Source organism: Arachis hypogaea, chromosome 15 (genome assembly GCF_003086295.3).
Source record: "Arachis hypogaea cultivar Tifrunner chromosome 15, arahy.Tifrunner.gnm2.J5K5, whole genome shotgun sequence".
NCBI classification, from domain to species: Eukaryota; Viridiplantae; Streptophyta; class Magnoliopsida; order Fabales; family Fabaceae; genus Arachis; species Arachis hypogaea.
The window spans coordinates 117,849,822-117,870,589 of record NC_092050.1 but is presented as its reverse complement, the minus strand read 5'-3'; the positions used below and the strand labels follow the sequence as shown (position 1 = coordinate 117,870,589).

The 20,768-nt window shown below is 39.0% G+C and overlaps 2 non-coding genes across 2 annotated transcripts; one reads left to right on the top strand and one right to left on the bottom strand.

Annotated features, from left to right (window-relative positions):
- Positions 1–417: 417 nt before the first annotated feature.
- LOC112752323 (small nucleolar RNA R71) lies at positions 418–524 on the top strand. Its single transcript, XR_003176766.1, has one exon. It is a non-coding gene; the product is annotated as a small nucleolar RNA R71 (small nucleolar RNA).
- An 11,830-nt stretch (positions 525–12,354) lies between these two features.
- Positions 12,355–12,462, bottom strand: LOC112752592 (small nucleolar RNA R71). Its single transcript, XR_003177021.1, has one exon. It is a non-coding gene; the product is annotated as a small nucleolar RNA R71 (small nucleolar RNA).
- Between the last annotated feature and the right edge of the window lie 8,306 nt (positions 12,463–20,768).

Below are 20,768 nucleotides of genomic sequence, written 5' to 3'. Positions count from 1 at the left end.
GGATGCCACCATGTTGTCTTCTTGTTGGAGCTGCGGGCATTCATCAGTGTAATGGCTATAATCAGCACAGATTCCGCAAATTCTTTGTGGGACTAGTTGTTGGTTTTGCTGTGGCGGAGGAGGTTGAGCTTGCTGAGCTTGTTGTTCAATTGCATCTGCTTCAGCAAGTTGGTCATCTCACATATACTCTGAGCTAGAACAGCAGTCTTTCTGTTAGAGGATACTTCTGCAATAGCTTTTGAACGGCCTTGCTTTTGCCTGTGATTCCTAGTAGATTCAGCTAAATCACTGATCAATTGCCAAGCCTCATCAGTGGTCTTGTACTTCTTCATAGACCCATTGCTAGCACTTTCCAATGTGGTCTTATCTTGGGGCCTCATGCCCTGCGTGATATAGCTAAGTAACACTATCTTGTCAATCCTGTGGTGGGGGCATGCTTCCAAAAGATTATTGAAGCGCTCCCAGTATTCAAAGAGAGTCTCATTGTCATCCTGAACAATTGTGGAAATATCCTTCCTCAGTTTATCAGTAACTTCAGATGGAAAGAATTTTTCCAAAAACTCATTTCTGAGTGTATCCCAGTTGGATACATTTGCCAGAGGTTGAGTGTAGTACCACTCTCTTGCTTTTCCCTCGAGAGAAAACGGGAAAGCTTTCAGCAAAATTGAAGTTTCATCAGTACCATCACGCCTGACAGTAGAACAGGCTGCCTGGAAATCTCTCAAGTGCTTGATAGGCTCTTGAGCAGGTAGGCCATGAAACTTGGACATCAAGTTTAGCAGTGCAGTCTTTATTTCAAAATTTGTAGCTACCGCTGGATAATGCGCTTGAAACGGTTGCATTATAAAATCAGGAGCTCCTTCCTCCTGGATGGTAACTCTCCTAGCTGCCATGTCTTCTGCACGTAAAACAATCGAATCAGTAGAACGGGGGCTGGTTTCTTCCTCAAGTTCACTTTCAGATCCGCCCTCAGAGCGGACTAACCGACGCTGTTCTCGCCTTATTCGTGAAGTAGTCCTTTCAATTTCAGGATCGAATATTAGCAAGCGCAGATCAGGAAGTGAACGCGTCATTTGACGAAAGAAACATACAGCTCATAGTAGCAAAATAAAATAAAATGCAAATAAATAAATTCTAATTAATAACTTTAGCACTCTATTGCAACTCCGCAGCAACGGCGCCAAAAATTGATGAGACGCAGAAGTTGGTGAATTAAAAATTATTAAAATAGTTACGTTGCAAGTATAGTTCTTAACTCAACAAAAATCTGCCTATTAATTTAGAAATATGTCACAGAGAGTTTAAATTAAAAATTACTGGAAGTTGGAGTCCCAGGTCGTCTCCCAACGAGTTGCAGAAAAGTGTGCTATTTTATTAATCAGATGTTCCAAGAAGTTGAGTTAAGTAGAGGGAAAATTAAAAAGAGGAAATTTAAATAATATGAATAAAACCCTTGACTGGGAGTTGATTAGTTGGAATCTCTATTACTGATGGAATGATCTCAAGATTAATTTATAATTAATGGTTGTTCTGTTTAGTTATCCCTTACTAGGTAAAGGAAAGTCAAACAAGTTGGAATGCTAGATCTGTTCACGAGTTGCAACCCACTTAGTTCAAAGGGATTGGTGTTAGTGATTAGATAACAATGCAACAGTTAACCCAATTACAATTTTTCTTTCAATCCTTCCAACTCAAGAGTTCCTTTCAATCAACTCCCTATCAAGTGGGGGGGGGAACTACTCACTCATTGTAAATAATAAATCCATAACACATGAAAGGGAATTAAAAGAAGACATGATTATTGGAATGGAAAATAAATTAAATTGGAAGAAATAAATTAAAATCATGAAAGTATTCAAATGACAAAGTTGATCAAAGCAAAGAACATGGAAGAATAAAACCAAGTTAAGAGAACGAACTAGAATGACGAAGTCTTGATGAGGAAATAACTCTTCTCAATGTTCCAAAGCTAAGACCAATTGAAAATTGAAATTCTTAAACCTAGGGAAAACCTAAGGGAGTAAAACTAGATCTAAAACTGTAAACTGTGTAGAATGAATGTTGTTCTTTGTTTCTGCATATTCTCTGGCTCTAGTCTGCTATTCCGGGCCGAAAACTGGGTCGAAATAAGGTCCAAAATCGCCCCCAACGAATCCTGTAGATTATGCAGATCGCACATGTCACGCGATCGCGTCATCCATGCGGACGCGTCATTCACGCTTTTCCTTGCCACGCGTTCGCGTCGTCCACGCTACTGCGTTGCTTGAGCTTTTCCAATCCGCGCAGCCGCGTGAGCCATGCGGCCGCGTCATTGCGATTTGCTCTCCTTCGCGCGGTCGCGTGAGCCATGCGATCGCGTCACTTCTCGCTGGTTATCTCCTCAAATTCTTGTGTTCCTTCCATTTTTGCTAGCTTCCTTTCCAATCTCCAACTCATTCATGCCCTATAAAGTCTAAAACATTCAACACACAGATCACGGCATCGAATGGCATAAAGGAGAATTAAAAATACATAATTAAAGTCTTTGGATCACTCTACTGGTAGATCTCTTCATCTGAAGAAGACGCCTGCAGAAGCCCAGGAACTCATTGAAATGGTTGCAAATAACCAGTTCATGTATACTTCTGAACGAAATCCTGTGAATAATGGGATGACTCAGAAGAAAGGAGTTCTTGAGATTGACATTCTAAATGTAATATTTGCTCAGAATAAAATATTGACTCAGCAAGTCAATATGATTTCTCAGAATCTGACTGGAATGCAAGCTGTATTCGGCAGTACTAAAGAAGCCTCCTCTGAAGGAGAAGCTTATGACTCTGAGAATCTTGGAATGGAAGAAGTGAATTACATGATAGAATCCTATGGAAACACTTACAATTCTTCATGGAGGAATCATCCTAATTTCTTATGGAAGAATTAGCAGAAGCCTAATCAAGGCTTCAATAATAATAATGGTGGGAGAAGTAGGTTTGGCAATAGCAAGCCTTTTCCATTATCTTCTGAGCAACAGACAGAGAATTCTAAGCAGAGCCTCTCTGACCTAGCAACCATAATCTCTGATCTATCTAAGACCACTCTCAGTTTCATGACTAAAACAGGTTCCTCCATCAGAAATTTGGAGGCACAAGTGGGACAACTGAGTAAAAGTGTTACTGAAATCCCTCTTAGTACTCTCCCAAGCAATACAGAAGAGATCCAAAGAGAGAGTGCAAGGCCATCAATACCCCCAACATGGCCAAACCTGGAGAGAGTCAAAAGGCAGTGATTCCTAGTGAGGAAGACCTCAATGGACGTCTACTAGCCACTAAGGAGTTCCCTATTGAGGAACCAAAGGAATATGAGGCTCATACAGAGACCATAGAGATTCCACTGAACTTACTGTTGCCATTCATGAGCTCTGATGAGTATTCTTCCTCTGAAGAGGATGAAGATATTGTTGAAGAGCAAGTTCCTCAGTATCTAGGAGCAATCATGAAGCTGAATGCCAAGTTATTTGGTAATGAGACTTGGGAGGATGAACCTCCATTGCTCATCAATGAACTAAATGCTTTGGCACAACTAAAATTACCTCAGAAGAAACCGAATCCTGGAAAGTTCCTAATACCTTGTACCATGGGCACCATGACCTTTAAGAAGGCTTTGTGTGACCTGGGGTCAGGTATAAACCTCATGCCACTCTCTGTAATGGAGAAACTAGGGATCTTTGAGGTACAAGCTGCTAAATTCTCACTAGAATTGGCAGACAAATCAAGGAAACAGGCTTATGGACTTGTAGAGGATGTCTTAGTGAAGGTTGAAGGCCTGTACATCCCTGCTGATTTCATAATCCTAGACACTGGGAAAGATGAAGATGAATCCATTATCCTTGGAAGATCCTTCCTAGCCACAGTAAGAGCTATGATTGATGTGGACAGAGGAGAGTTAGTCCTTCAATTGAATGAGGACTACCTTGTGTTTAAGGCTCAAGGATCTTCTTCTGTAACCATGGAGAGGAAGCATGAAAAGCTTCTCTCAATACAGAGTCAAACAGAGCCCCCACACTCAACTTCTAAGTTTGGTGTTGGGAGACCACCATTAAGCTCTGAGTCTCTGTGAAGCTCTCTAAGAGCTCACTGTCAAGCTATTGACATTAAAGAAGCGCTTATTGGGAGGCAACCCAATGTTATTTAATTATATTTATTTATATTCCATTGTTATTTTATGTTTTTTTTAGGTTGATGATCATGTGAAGTCATAAAAATAGCTGCAGAATTAAAGAAAAATCCAAAAACAGCATCAAAAATAGCACACCCTGGAGTAAATGCCAGTAAGGATAGCAGAATGGGCGTTTAACACCCAGTCTAGCAGCATTCTGGGCGTTAAACGTTAGAAATGGCAGGCAGACTGGCGTTTAATGCTAGAAAAGGGTGTCTGGTATCTGGCTGGCGTTAAACGCCAGAATTGGCAAATAGACTGGCGTTTAACGCCAGAAAAGGGTGTCTGATGGGCGTTAAACGCCAAAAAGGGGGCATTAGCCTAGCGTTTAACGCCAGAAAGGGTAGCAGAGTTGGCATTAAACGCCAGAAATGGCACACAGAGGGCATTTAAATGCCAAAATGGTGCAGGGAGCAGAATTCCTTGACACCTCAGGATCTGTGGACCCACAGGATCCCCACCTACCCCACCTTTTCTTCTCTCCTCTTCACACCTTTCCATAACACTCTTCCCCAAATACCATTGACCAATCACCTCACCACCTCTTCCCCAAAACACCATTCACCTATCAAATCCTACCTTCTTCCCTATAATCTCTTCACCACTCACTTCCACCCATTATAAAACCACACCTACCTCACCATTCAAATTCAAACCATTTCCCTCCCAAACCCACCCCTTCATAACCGAATTCCCTCTCTCTCTTACCCTATAAATATCCCTCCTTACAACCTTCAATTTCACACCTCGTACACACTTACCCACCCTTGGCCGAATTCACTACTCCCCCTCCCCATCTCCTCTATTTCTTCTTCTTCTACTCCTTTCTTTCTTCTTTTGCTCGAGGACGAGCAAACCTTCTAAGTTTGGTGTGGAAAAAGCTTTGCTTTTTTTTTCCATAACCATTAATGACATCTAAGGCCGGAGAAACCTCTAGGAAGAGGAAAGGGAAGGCAGTTACTTCTAACTCCGAGTCGTGGGAGATGGAGAGATTCATCTCAAAATCCCATCACTAGAAAGAGAATGGAGCAAACATGAGAGCCCACTCATGGACCTCAACAAGAGCACTCCATCATCCTCCATGAAATCAGAGAGGATCAAAAGGCCATGAGAGAGGAGTAACAAAGGCAAGGAAGAGACATTGAGGAGCTCAAGCACTCCATAGGATCTTCAAGAGGAAGAGCTAGCCGCCGTCACTAAGGTGGACCCGTTCTTTAATTTCCTTGTTCTTATTTTTCTATTTTTCGGTTTCATGCTTTATGTTTTGTCTATGTTTGTGTCTTTATTACATGATCATTAGTGTCTAGTGTCTATGTCTTAAAGCTATGAATGATTCCATGAATCCTTTACCTTTCTTAAATGAAAAATATTTTCTAAAAAAGAAAAAGAAGTACATGAATTTCGAATTCTGTCTTGAAATTAGCTTAATTATTTTGATGTGGTGGCAATACTTTTTGTTTTCTGAATGAATGCTTGAACAGTGCATATTTTTGATAGTGAAGTATATGAATGTTAAAATTGTTGGCTCTTGAAAGAATAATGAAAAAGGATAAATGTTATTGATAATCTGAAAAATCATAAAATTGATTCTTAAAGTAAGAAAAAGCAGTGAAAAACACATAGCTTGCGGAAAAAAAATGGCAAAAAATAAAGAAAAAAAGAAAGATAAAGAAAAAAAAAGAAAAGCCAATAACCCTTTAAACCAAAAGGCAAGGGTAAAAAGGATCCAAGGCTTTGAGCATTAATGGATAGGAGGGCCCAAAGGAATAAAATCCTGGCCTAAGCGGCTAAACCAAGCTGTCCCTAACCATGTGCTTGCGGCGTGAAGGTGTCAAGTGAAACGCTTGAGACTGAGCGGTTAAAGTCGTGGTCCAAAGCAAAAAGAGTGTGCTTAAGAGCTCTGGGCACCTCTAACTGGGGACTCTAGCAAAGCTAAGTCACAATCTGAAAAGGTTCACGCAGTTATGTGTCTGTGGCATTTATGTATCCGGTGGTAATACTGGAAAACAAAATGCTTAGGGTCACGGCCAAGACTCATAAAGTAGCTATGTTCAAGAATCAACATACTCAACTAGGAGAATCAATAACACTATCTAAATTCTGAGTTCCTATGGATACCAATCATTCTGAACTTCAAAGGATAAAGTGAGATGCCAAAACTGTTCAGAAGCAAAAAGGCTACTAGTCCCGCTCATCTAATTGAAACTAATCTTCATTGATATTTTTGAAATTTATTGTATTTTCTCTTCTTTTTATCCTATTTTGTTTTTAGTTGCTTGGGGACAAGCAACAATTTAAGTTTGGTGTTGTGATGAGTGGATAATTTATACCCTTTTTGGCATTGTTTTTACATAGTTTTTAGTATGATTTAGTTACTTTTTATTATATTTTTATTAGTTTTTATTCAAAAATCACATTTCTGGACTTTACTATGAGTTTGTGTATTTTTTTGTGATTTCAGGTGTTTTCTGGTTGAAATTGAGGAACCTGAGCAAAAATCTGATTCAAAGGCTGAAAAAGGACAGCAGATGCTGTTGGATTCTGACCCTCCTGCACTCGAAGTGGATTTTCTGGAGCTACTGATGCCCAATTCATGTGCTCTTAATTGCGTTGGAAAGTAGACATCTTGGGCTTTCCGGAAATATATAATAGTCCACACTTTTCTCGAGATTTGATGGCCCAAACTGGCGTTTAAACGCCCACTAGAGACCTTTTCTGGAGTAAAACGCCAGAACTGGCACCAGAACTGGAGTTAAACGCCCAAACTGGCACCCAAGCTGGTGTTTAACTCCAAGAATGGCCTATGCATGTGTAAAGCTCAATGCTCAGCCCAAGCACACACCAAGTGGGCCCCAGAAATAGATTTCTGCACTATCTGCACTTAGTTACTTATTTTCTATAAACCCTAGTAAATAGTTTAGTATAAATAGCACTTTTTACTATTGTATTCATATCTATCTCTGGACGTTTAGTCCTTAGGCATTGGAGGCTGGCCACACGGCCATGCCTAGACTATTTTCTCTTATGTATTTTCTACGGTGGAGTTTCTACACCTCATAGATTAAGGTATTGAGCTCTGCTATTCTTCATGAATTAATGCAAGTACTATTGTTTCTCTTTCAATTCATGCCTAGTTCTTCTCCAAGATATACTCTCGTACTTAATTCAGTTAATTCAGAATGAAGGGGTGACCCGTGACAATCACCCACTATCTTCGTTACTCGCTTAGCCAAGATCCCCGTGCCTGACAACCACAAGCGGTCTACATGATATTCAACGTAGTCATTGGACGACAGCCGGAGTATATTCTATTGGGTATCTAATACATGGACCGAGTCCGTGAGATTAGTATCTTTGTGGTATAGGCTAGAACCAATTGGTAGCCATTCCTGAGGTCCGGAAAGTCTAAACCTTGTCTGTGGTAGTCCGAGTAGGATCTGGGAGGGGATGACTGTGACGAGCTTCAAACTTGTGAATGTTGGGTGCAGTGACAGTGTGCAAAAGGATAGAAAGATCCTATTCCGATGCTAGTGAGAACCGACAGATGATTAGCCGTGCGGTAGCTGTACCTGGTATTTTTCATCCGAGAAGAGAAATCTGACAGTTGATTAGCCGTGCTTAGATCGTACCTGGTATTTTTCATCCGAGAGGATCATACAGATTGCCATGGAAGGGAGCACACTTGGTTGGAAGAAGACAATAGGAAAGCAGAGGTTTAGAAGTAACAAAGCATCTCCAAACGCTTAGCTGAAATCCCCACCAATGAATAACATAAGTATCTTATTTTATTTTATGTTTTATTTATCTTTTAATTATCAAAACCTCATAACCATTTGAATACGCCTGACTGAGATTTACAAGATGACCATAGCTTGCTTCAAGCTGAAAATCTCCGTGGGATCGACCCTTACTCACGTAAAGTATTACTTGGACGACCCAGTGCACTTGCTGGTTAGTTGTGCGGAATTGTGAAAAGTGTGATCACAATTTCGTGCACCAGGTACGGTGGTGTTTGTTAAGTGGAAAGTAATAAAGAAAAACAAAATCTTCTATATGTTCCTTATTTTTGAAAAACCAACTATGCTCCTTAAGAATTGAACCAAATTTTGGTGAACCCCAAACTTGCTCTCTGCTATGTGCTTTATATGAAATTGATGAGCGGATAATTTATACGCTTTTTGGCATTGTTTTTAGTATATTTTTAGTAGGATCTAGTTACTTTTAGGGATGTTTTCATTAGTTTTTATGTTAAATTCACATTTCTGGACTTTACTATGAGTTTTTGTGTTTTTCTGTGATTTCAGGTATTTTCTGGCTGAAATTGAGGGCCTTGAGCAAAAATCAGATTCAGAGGTTGAAGAAGGACTGCTGATGCTGTTGGATTCTGACCTCCCTGCACTCAAAGTGGATTTTTTGGAGCTACAAAACTCAAAATGGCGCGCTTCCAATTGCGTTGGAAAGTAGACATCCAGGGCTTTCCAGAAATATATAATAGTCCATACTTTGGCCGAGTTTAGATAACGCAAAAGGGCGTTGAACACCAGTTCTACGCTGCAGTCTGGAGTTAAACGCCAGAAACACGTCACGAACCAGAGTTGAACGCCAAAAACACGTTACAACTTGGCGTTCAACTCCAGAAGAAGCCTCTGCACGTGGAAAGCTAATGCTCAGCCCAAGGACACACCAAGTGGGCCCCGGAAGTGGATTTATGCATCAATTACTTACTTCTGTAAACCCTAGTGACTAGTTTAGTATAAATAGGACTTTTTACTATTGTATTTGATCATCTTGGGACGTTTTGTTCTTAGATCATGGGGGCTGGCCATTCAGCCATGCCTGGACCTTTCACTTATGTATTTTTAACGGTAGAGTTTCTACACTCCATAGATTAAGGTGTGGAGCTTTGCTGTTCCTCATGAATTAATGCAAAGTACTACTGTTTTATATTCAATTCAACTTATTTCGCTTCTAAGATATTCATTCGCATTTCAACATGAATGTGATGAACGTGACAATCATCATCATTCCCTATGAACGCGTGCCTGACAACCACTTCCGTTCTACCTTCGATTGAATGATTATCTCTTGGATCTCTTAATCAGAATCTTCGTGGTATAAGCTAGATTGATGGCGGCATTCATGAGAATCCGGAAAGTCTAAACCTTGTCTTTGGTATTCCGAGTAGGATTCTGGGATTGAGTGACTGTGACGAACTTCAAATTCGCGAGTGCTGGGCGTAGTGACAGACGCAAAAGGAGGGTGAATCCTATTCCAGTATGATCGAGAACCTCAGATGATTAGCCGTGCTGTGACAGAACATTTGGACCATTTTCACAAGAGGATAGGATGCAGCCATTGACCACGGTGATGCCTCCAGATGATTAGCCATGCAGTGACAGCGCATCGGACCATTTTCACAGAGAGGATGAAAAGTAGCCATTGACAATGGTGATGTCCTTACATAAAGCCAGCCATGGAAAGGAGTAAGATTGATTGGATGAAGACAGCAGGAAAGCAGAAGTTCAGAGGAACGAACGCATCTCCATACACTTATCTGAAATTCTCACCAATGATATACATAAGTATTTCTATCTTTATTTTCTGTCTATTTATTATTTATTTTCGAAAACTCCATAATCAATTATTATCCGCCTGACTGAGATTTACAAGATGACCATAGCTTGCTTCATACCAACAATCTCCGTGGGATCGACCCTTACTCACGTAAGGTTTTATTACTTGGACGACCCAGTGCACTTGCGGGTTAGTTGTATCGAAGTTGTGAATGAAAAAAAATTTACTAAGACGTGCGTACAGAGTTTTTGGCACCGTTGCCGGGGATTGTTCGAGTTTGGACAACTGACGGTTCATCTTGTTGCTTAGATTGGGTAATTTTCTTTTTGTTTTATTTTCAAAAAAAAAATTTCTTTTCAAAAATTTTTATTATGTTCTTCAGAATTTTTAAGAATGAATTCTAGAGTTTCATGAAGCATGTGAAGCCTAGCTGGCTATAAAGCCATGTCTAATTCTTTTGGACTGGGGCTTCCAACCCAACATTATCAAGAGCAAGCTAGTTGTTGCTAATCCACCTGCTGCTGTTCCTGATCCAAAAAGATTTACATGCTAAAGCTTGACTGGCTAGTAAGCCATGCCTAACCCTCAGATTGGAGCTTTAGACTAAGAGTGCAAGATTCCTGGAATATATTAAAAATTTTGGAATCCTTATTTTTCTTTTTCAAATAATTTTCGAAAAATCCAAAAAAATCATAAAATCATAAAAATCAAAAATATTTTGTGTTTCTTGTTTGAGTCTTGAGTCAATTTTTAAGTTTGGTGTCAATTGCATACTCATCTTGCATTTTTCGAAAATTGCATTCATGCATTGCATTCATCATGATCTTCAAGTTGTTCTTGATAAACCTTCTTGATTGATCTTCATATTACATTGTTTTGTGTTGTATGGTGTTTTTCATATGCATTCTTGAATTCTTAGTGTCTAAGCATTAAAGATTTCTATGTTTGGTGTCTTGCATGTTTTCTTTGCATCAAAAATTTTTCAAAAATAAGTTCTTGATGTTCATCATAATCTTCAAAATGTTCTTGGTGTTCATCTTGACATTCATAGCATTCTTGCATGCATTCATTGTTTTGATCCAAAATTTTCATGCATTGCATCATTTTCATGTTTTTCTCTTTCATCATTAAAAATTCAAAAATCAAAAAAATATCTTCCCCTTTTTCTCTCTTAAAATTTCAAAAATTAGATTTGACTTTTTCAAAAAATTTTAAAATCTAGTTGTTTTTATGAGTCAAATCAAATTTTCAATTTAAAAAATCTTATCTTTTTCAAAATCTTTTTCAAAAATCATATCTTTTTCATTTTTTTTATTTATTTTCGAAAATTTTAAAAATATTTTTCAAAAATATTTTCCTTATCTTTATCACATAATTTTCGAAAATAACATCATCAATTAATATTTTGATTCAAAAATTTCAAGCTTGTTACTTGCTTGTTAAGAAAGATTCAAACTTTAAGTTCTAGAATCATATCTTGTGATTTCTTGTGAATCAAGTCATTAATTGTGATTTTAAAAATCAAATCTTTTTCAAAATTAATTTTAATTATATCTTTTCAAAAATATCTTTTTATCTTATCTTTTTCAAAAATTTGATTTTAAAATATCTTTCCTAACTTCCTATCTTCTTATCTTTTCAAAATTGATTTTCAAATTTGTTTCAACTAACTAACTAACTTTTTGTTTGTTTCTTATCTTTTTCAAAACTACCTAACCAACTCTCTCTCTAATTTTCGAAAATATCTTCCCTCGTTTTCAAAAATTCTTTTTAATTAACAAATTGTTTCAAATTTTAATTTTAATTTTCGAAAATCACTAACCATTTTTCAAAAATAATTTTTGAAAATCCTTCTCTCTCATCTCCTTCTGTTTATTTATTCATCTACTAACATCTCTCCCTCACTCACCAAAAATCCGAACCCCCTCTCTCTCTCTGAGTTCAGATTTTCTCTTCTTTTCTTCTACTCTTCTTTTCTTCTACTCACACAGGGACCTCTATACTGTGGTAAAAAGGATCCCTATTATTATTTTTCTGTTCTCTCTTTTTCATATGAGCAGGAGCAAGGACAAGAATATTCTTGTTGAAGCAGATCCAGAACCTGAAAGGACTCTGAAGAAGAAACTAAGAGAAGCTAAATTACAACAATCCAGCAAGCACCTTTCAGAAATTTTCAAACAAGAAGAGGAGATGGCAGCCGAAAATAATAATAATACAAGGAGAATACTTGGTGACTTTACTGCACCTAATTCCAATTTACATGGAAGAAGCATCTCCATCCCTACCATTGGAGCAAACAATTTTGAGCTGAAACCTCAATTAGTTTCTCTAATGCAGCAAAACTGCAAGTTTCATGGACTTCCATCTGAAGATTCCTTTCAGTTCTTAACTGAATTCTTGCAGATCTGTGATACTGTTAAGACTAATGGAGTAGATCCTGAAGTCTACAGGCTCATGCTTTTCCCTTTTGTTGTGAGAGACAGAGCTAGAATATGGTTGGACTCTCAACCTAAGGATAGCCTGAACTCTTGGGATAAGCTGGTCAAGGATTTCTTAGCCAAGTTCTTTCCTCCTCAAAAGCTGAGTAAGCTTAGAGTGGATGTTCAAACTTTCAGACAGAAAGAAGGTGAATCCCTCTATGAAGCTTGGGAGAGATACAAGGAACTGACCAAAAAGTGTCCTTCTGACATGCTTTCAGAGTGGACCATCCTGGATATATTCTATGATGGTCTATCTGAATTAGCTAAAATGTCATTGGATACTTCTGCAAGTGGATCCATTCAGCTAAAGAAAATGCCTACAGAAGCTCAAGAACTCATTGACATGGTTGCTAATAACCAGTTTATGTACACTTCTGAGAGGAATCCTGTGAGTAATGGGACGCCTCAGAAGAAGGGAGTTCTTGAAATTGATACTCTGAATGCCATATTGGCCCAGAATAAAATATTGACTCAGCAAGTCAATATGATTTCTCAGAGTCTGAATGGAATGCAAGCTGCATCCAACAGTACTCAAGAGGCATCTTCTGAAGAAGAAGCTTATGATCCTGAGAATCCTGCAATTACAGAGGTGAATTACATGGGTGAACCCTATGGAAACACCTATAATCCCTCATGGAGAAATCATCCAAATCTCTCATGGAAGGATCAACAAAAGCCTCAACAAGGCTTTAATAATGGTGGAAGAAACAGGTTTAGCAATAGTAAACCTTTTCCATCATCCACTCAGCAACAGACAGATAACTCTGAACAAAATACCTCTAATTTAGCAAACTTAGTCTCTGATCTATCTAAGGCCACTGTAAGTTTCATGAATGAAACAAGGTCCTCCATTAGAAATTTGGAGGCACAAGTGGGCCAGCTGAGTAAAAGGATCACTGAAATCCCTCCTAGTACTCTCCCAAGCAATATAGAAGAAAATCCAAAAGGAGAGTGCAAGGCCATTGATATAACCATCATGGCCAAATCCAAAGAGGAAGGGGAGGACGCGAATCCCAAGGAGGAAGACCTCCTGGGACGTCCAGTGATCAATAAGGAATTTCCCTTTGAGGAACCAAAGGAATCTGAGGCTCATCTAGAGACCATAGAGATTCCATTAAACCTCCTTATGCCATTCATGAGCTCTGATGAGTATTCCTCTTCTGAAGAGAATGAGGATGTTACTAAGGAGCAAGTTACCAAGTACCTTGGTGCAATCATGAAGCTGAATGCCAAATTATTTGGTATTGAGACTTGGGAAGATAAACCTCCCTTATTCACTGCTGATTGGATTTTTGATGGTATAGAATTTCACAAATGAATTCTCGTTGCAAGTATAGTTTCTAAACCAATCACTAATCCTTTCATACAAAAAGTTGTTTGTCACTAAAACAAACCCCTAAAATTAATAACCGAAGTATTCAAACCTCGGGTCGTTCTCCCTAGAAATTACAATAAAGTGTATTGTTATTGGTTATGAGTTATTTTGGGGTTTTGGATAAGAAGCATGAAAAGTAAATGGCAATGATAATAAACTAACAACTATAAAAGGCTCTTGGCAAGGTATGAAAATTAGAAGTCCTATCCTAGTTATCCTTCTCAATTGTGATGAGAATTGTTCATTGCTACCACTTAGTTAACCCTTACTAATTAAAGAAAAGTCAAGTGGATGAATTGACTTGAGCCCCAAGTCCTAGCCAACTCCCAAGGAAAGACTAGCTTTAGTGCACTCCAAACCAATTAGCAATCTCTCCAATTATCAATCAACAAAGGAATTAGATAACTCAAGTGTCACTAATTACTCTACCTAGGCCAAGAGGAACAAAATCTACACTATATCTAGAAGAGGCATTTCAATAAACACATAGAGTGCAATAGAAGTAAACATTATTAATTGCAAGAATTAAAGGAATCTACAACTACAAAGGCAAGAGATCAACAATAGAAAAGCAAAGAAGAACAATTATTATGAATTACCTCTTATTGAATTGGAAGAATGTAGAAGGAACAATACTAGATCTACAACAAAATATAAGAACAACATAAAGAAAATTACAACAAAAGAATAGAAGAAGATTGAATGTAGCAACAAAGAATTGAGAGATAGAAGGAGATGAAAGCATGAATTAAAATCTTGATCTAAGATTATTGAACTAAACCTAATCCTAATTCTAGAGAGAAGTGAGAGCTTCTCTCTCTAGAAACTAACTCTCACTACTAAACTAAGCTAAAAACTAAACTAATGGTAACTAACTTCTAAAGTATGAAAAGTATCTTCATTCCCCCTTCAATCCTTGGCTTAAATAGCATCAGAAATGAGTTGGATTGGGCCCACAAGGCTTTAGAATTCGCTGGCCACGTTTTGCTTTAAGTGAACCAGGTGGCAGCAACGGCGCGTGCGCGTACTATGCGCGTACGTGTCACCATGCGCAGTTCAACCATAGCAAATCTTACATCGTTTCGAAGCCCCGGATGTTAGCTTTCCAACCCAACTGGAACCGCATCATTTGGATCTTTGTAGCTCAAGTTATGGCCGATTAAGTGCGAAGAGATCGGGTTGACAGCTTTTGCGTTTCCTTTATTTCTCCATGAGTTCTCCATTTCTACATGCTTTTCCTACATTCCCTTGGTCCAATCCTCACCTCCTAAATCTAAATCACTTAGCAAACATATCAAGGCATCTAATGGAATCAAGGAGAATTAGATTTAGCTATTTTAAGTCCTAAAAAGCATGTTTTCACTCTTAAGCACAATTAAAGGAGAAGTTATAAAACGATGCTATTTCAATGGATAAATGTGGGTAAAAGGGTATAAAATCCCCTAAATCAAGCACAAGATAAACCCTACAAATGGGGTTTATCATTCACCAATAAACTAAGTGATCTGGATCAACTGACATTGCCTCAGAAGCAACAGGATCCTGGAAAGTTCTTAATACCTTGTACCATAGGCACTATGATCTTTGAAAAGGCTCTGTGTGACCTTGGTTCAGGGATAAACCTCATGACCCTCTCTGTAATAGAGAAACTGGGAATCTTTGGGGTGTAAGCTGCTAAAATCTCATTAGAGATGGCAGACAATTCAAGAAAACAGGCTTATGGACAAGTAGAGGACGTGTTAGTAAAGGTTGAAGGCCTTTACATCCCTGCTGATTTCATAGTCCTAGATACTGGGAAGGATAAGGATGAATCCATCATCCTTGGAAGACCCTTCCTAGCCACAGCAAGAGCTGTGATTAATGTTGACAGAGGCGAACTAGTCCTTCAATTGAATGAGGACTCCCTTGAGTTTAAAACTCAAGGTCATCCTTCTGTAAACATGGAAAAGAGGCACAGTAAGCTTCTCTCAAAATAGAGTCAACCAGAGCCCCACAGTCAAACTCTAAGTTTGGTGTTGGGAGGCCACAACCAAACTCTAAGTTTGGTGTTGAACTCCCATATCCAAACTCTAAGTTTGGTGTTGGGGAGTCTCAACAATGCTCTGAACATCTGTGAGGCTCCATGAGAGCCCACTGTCAAGCTATTGACATTAAAGAAGCGCTTGTTGGGAGGCAACCCAATTTTTATTTATCTAATTTTATTTTTATTATTATTTCATGTTTTATTAGGTTCATGATCATGTGGAGTCACAAAATAAATATAAAAATTGAAAACGAAATCAAAAACAACAGAAGAAAAATCACACCCTGGAGGAGGATCTCACTGGCGTTTAAACGCCAGTAAGGAGCATCTGGCTGGTGTTCAACGCCAGAACAGAGCATGTTTCTGGCGTTCAACACCAGAAACAAGCAGCATCCTGGCGTTCAGACGCCAGAAATGCACAGTGAAGAAGAGCTGGCACTGAACGCCAGAAATAAGCATCTGGCTAGCGTTCAACGCCAGAAATATGATGCATCTGGGCGTTGAATGCCCAGACCAAGCATCAATTCGGCGTTTAAACGCCAGAATTGCATGCAAAGGAATTTTACATGCCTAATGGGTACAGGGATGCAAATCCTTGACACCTCAGGATCTGTGGACCCCACAGGATCAACTTAGCATTTGTGGACCCCACAGGATCCCCACCTACCACCACTCACTCTCTTCCCTCTTCTCAATGTTCATCCTCTCTTCCCAATAAACACTCTTCCCCAAAACTCTTCACCAATCACCTCAATCTCTCTTCCCTATCACCACTCACATCCGTCCACTCTTCCCCATAAACCTACCTCATAAACTCCACCTACCTTCAAAATTCAAAATCAATTTCCCCCCTTCCCTCTCTATATAAAGCCATCCATTCTTCTTCATTTTCACACAATACAACCCTCTTTTTCCCTTCTTGGCCGAAATCACCTCTCCCTCCTCTCCTCCATATTTTCTTCTTCTTCTTCATCTATTCTTTCTTCTCTTGCTCGAGGACGAGCAAAATTCTAAGTTTGGTGTAGTAAAAGCATAAGCTTTTTGTTTTTCCATTACCATTGATGGCACCCAAGACCGGAGAATCCTCTAGAAAAGGGAAAGGGAAGACAAAAGCTTCCACCTCCGAGTCATGGGAGATGGAAAGATTCATCTCCAAAGCTCATCAAGACCACTTCTATGATGTTGTGGCCAAGAAGAAGGTGATCCCCGAGGTCCCTTTCAAACTCAAGAGAAATGAGTATCCGGAGATCCAACATGAGATCCATAGAAGAGGTTGGGAAGTTCTAACAAACCCCATCCAACAAGTCAGAACTCTAATGGTTCAAGAGTTCTATGCTAATGCATGGATCACAAGGAACCATAATCAAAGTAAGAACCCGAACCCAAAGAATTATCTCACCATGGTTCAGGGGAATTACTTAGATTTTAGTCCGGAAAATGTAAGGTTGGCGTTCAACTTGCCAATGATGGAAGAGAACGCACGCCCCTACACAAGGAGAGTCAACTTTGATCAAAGGTTGGACCAAGTCCTCATGGACATATGTGTGGAAGGAGCTCAATAGAAGATTGACTCAAAAGGCAAACCGGTTCAACTGAGAAGACTGGACCTTAAGCCTGTAGCTAGAGGATGGTTGGAGTTCATTCAACGCTCAATCATTCCCACTAGCAACCGGTTTGAAGTTACTATAGACCGGGCCATCATGATCCATAGCATCATGATTGGAGAAGAGGTGGAGGTTCATGAGATTATACCTCAAGAACTCTACAAGGTAGCTGACAAGTCCTCCACTATGGCAAGGTTAGCTTTTCCTCACCTCATTTGCCATCTATGCAATTCGGTTGGGATTGACATAGAAGGAGACATTCCCATTGAGGAAGAGAAGCCCATCACTAAGAAAAGGATGAAGCAAACAAGAGAGCCCATTCATGGAGCTCAAGAGACGCATGAAGCTCATCACCATGAGATCCCGGAGATGCCTCAAATGCATTTTCCTCCACAAAACTATTGGGAGCAAATCAACACCTCCCTAGGAGAATTAAGTTACAACATGGAACAATTAAGGGTGGAACATCAAGAGCACTCCATCATCCTTCATGAAATTAGAGAAGATCAAAAAGCAATGAGGGAGGAGCAACAAAGACAAGGAAGAGACATAGAAGAGCTCAAGAACATCATTGGTTCCTCAAGAAGGAAACGCCACCATCACTAAGGTGGATTCATTCCTTGTTCTTACATTCTTTGTTTTTCGTTTTCTTTATGATAAATGCTTATCCATGTTTGTGTCTTATTACATGATCATTAGTCTTTAGTAACTTTGTCTTAAAGTTATGAATGTCCTATGAATCTATCACCTCTCTTAAATGAAAACTGTTTTAATTCAAAAGAACAAGAAGTACATGAGTTTCGAATTTATCCTTGAACTTAGTTTAATTATATTGATGTGGTGACAATGCTTCTTGTTTTCTGAATGAATGCCTAAACAGTGCATATGTCTTTTGAAGTTGTTGTTTTAGAATGTTAAATATGTTGGCTCTTGAAAGAATGATGACAAGGAGACATGTTATTTGATAATCTGAAAAATCATAAAAATGATTCTTGAAGCAAGAAAAAGCAGCAAAAAACAAAGCTTGCAGAAAAAAAAAAAAAGAGAAAAAGCAAGCAGAAAAAGCCAAAAGCTCTTAAAACCAAGAGGCAAGAGCAAAAAGCCAATAACCCTTAAAACCAAAAGGCAAGGGTAATAAAAAGGATCCCAAGGCTTTGAGCATCAGTGGGTAGGAGGGCCTAAAGGAATAAAATCCTGGCCTAAGCAGCTAAACCAAGCTGTCCCTAACCATGTGCTTATGGCGTGAAGGTGTCAAGTGAAAACTTGAGACTGAGCAGTTAAAGTCAAGGTCCAAAGCAAAGAAATGAGTGTGCTTAAGAACCCTGGACACCTCTAATTGGGGACTTTAGCAAAGCTGAGTCACAATCTGAAAAGGTTCACCCAGTTATGTGTCTGTGGCATTTATATATCCGGTGGTAATACTGGAAAACAAAGTGCTTAGGGCCACGGCCAAGACTCATAAAGTAGCTGTGTTCAAGAATCAACATACTGAACTAGGAGAATCAATAATACTATCTGAACTCTGAGTTCCTATAGACGCCAATCATTCTGAACCTCAATGGATAAAGTGAGATGCCAAAACTATTTAAGAGGCAAAAAGCTACAAGTCCCGCTCATCTTATTAGAGCTATGTTTCATTGATAGTTTGGAATTTACAGTATATTCTCTTCTTTTTATCCTATTTGATTTTCAGTTGCTTAGGGACAAGCAACAATTTAAGTTTGGTGTTGTGATGAGCGGATAATTTATACGCTTTTTGGCATTGTTTTTAGTATATTTTTAGTAGGATCTAGTTACTTTTAGGGATGTTATCATTAGTTTTTATGTTAAATTCACATTTCTGGACTTTACTATGAGTTTGTATGTTTTTCTGTGATTTCAGGTATTTTCTGGCTGAAATTGAGGGCCTTGAGCAAAAATCAGATTCAGAGGTTGAAGAAGGACTGCTGATGCTGTTGGATTCTGACCTCCCTGCACTCAAAGTGGATTTTCTGGAGCTACAGAACTCCAAATGGCGCGCTTCCAATTGCGTTGGAAAGTAGACATCCAGGGCTTTTCATCAATATATAATAGTCTATACTTTGGCCGAGTTTAGACGACGCAAAAGGGCGTTGAACGCAAGTTCTACGCTGCAGTCTGGAGTTAAACGCCAGAAACATGTCACAAACCAGAGTTGAATGCCAAAGACACGTTACAACTTGGCGTTCAACTCCAGAAGAAGCCTCTGCACGTGGAAAGCTAATGCTCAGCCCAAGCACATACCAAGTGGGCCCCGGAAGTGGATTTATGCATCAATTACTCACTTTTGTAAACCCTAGTGACTAGTTTAGTATAAATAGGACTTTTTACTATTGTATTTGATCATCTTGGGACGTTTTGTTCTTAGATCATGGGGGCTGGCCATTCGGCCATGCCTGGACCTTTCACTTATGTATTTTCAACGGTAGAGTTTCTACACTCCATAGATTAAGGTGTGGAGCTCTGCTGTTCCTCATGAATTAATGCAAAGTACTACTGTTTTATATTCAATTCAACTTATTTCGCTTCTAAGATATTCATTCACATTTCAACATGAATGTGATGAACGTGACAATCATCATCATTCCCTATGAACGCGTGCCTGACAACCACTTCTGTTCTACCTTCGATTGAATGATTATCTCTTCGATCTCTTAATCAGAATCTTCGTGGTATAAGCTAGATTGATGGCGGCATTCATGAGAATCTGGAAACTCTAAACCTTGTCTGTGGTATTCCGAGTAGGATTCTGGGATTGAGTGACTGTGACGAACTTCAAACTCGCGAGTGCTGGGTGTAGTGACAGACGCAAAAGGAGGGTAAATCCTATTCCAGTATGATCGAGAACCTCAGATGATTAGCCGTGCTGTGACAGAGCATTTGGACCATTTTCACAAGAGGATAGGATGCAGCCATTGACCACGGTGATGCCTCCAGATGATTAGCCATGCAGTGACAGCGCATCGGACCATTTTCACAGAGAAGATGAAAAGTAGCCATTGACAATGGTGATGTCCTTATATAAAGCCAGCCATGGAAAGGAGTAAGATTGATTTGATGAAGACAGCAGGAAAGTAGAATTTCAGAGGAACGAACGCATCTCCATACACTTATCTGAAATTCTCACCTATGATATACATAAGTATTTCTATCTTTATTTTCTGTCTATTTATTATTTATTTTCGAAAACTCCATAATCAATTATTATCCGCCTGACTGAGATTTACAAGATGACCATAGCTTGCTTCATACCAACAATCTCCGTGGGATCGACCCTTACTCACGTAAGGTTTTATTACTTGGACGACCCAGTGCACTTGCTGGTTAGTTATATCGAAGTTGTGAATGAAAAACAATTTACTAAGATGTACGTACAGAGTTTTTGGCGCCGTTGCCTGAGATCACAATTTCGTGCACCAGAAATCTAATGAATATCTATCATAATTAGTATATTCATTATAAGAAACACTTTATTTGCTACCATGCTATCATAAACTCAT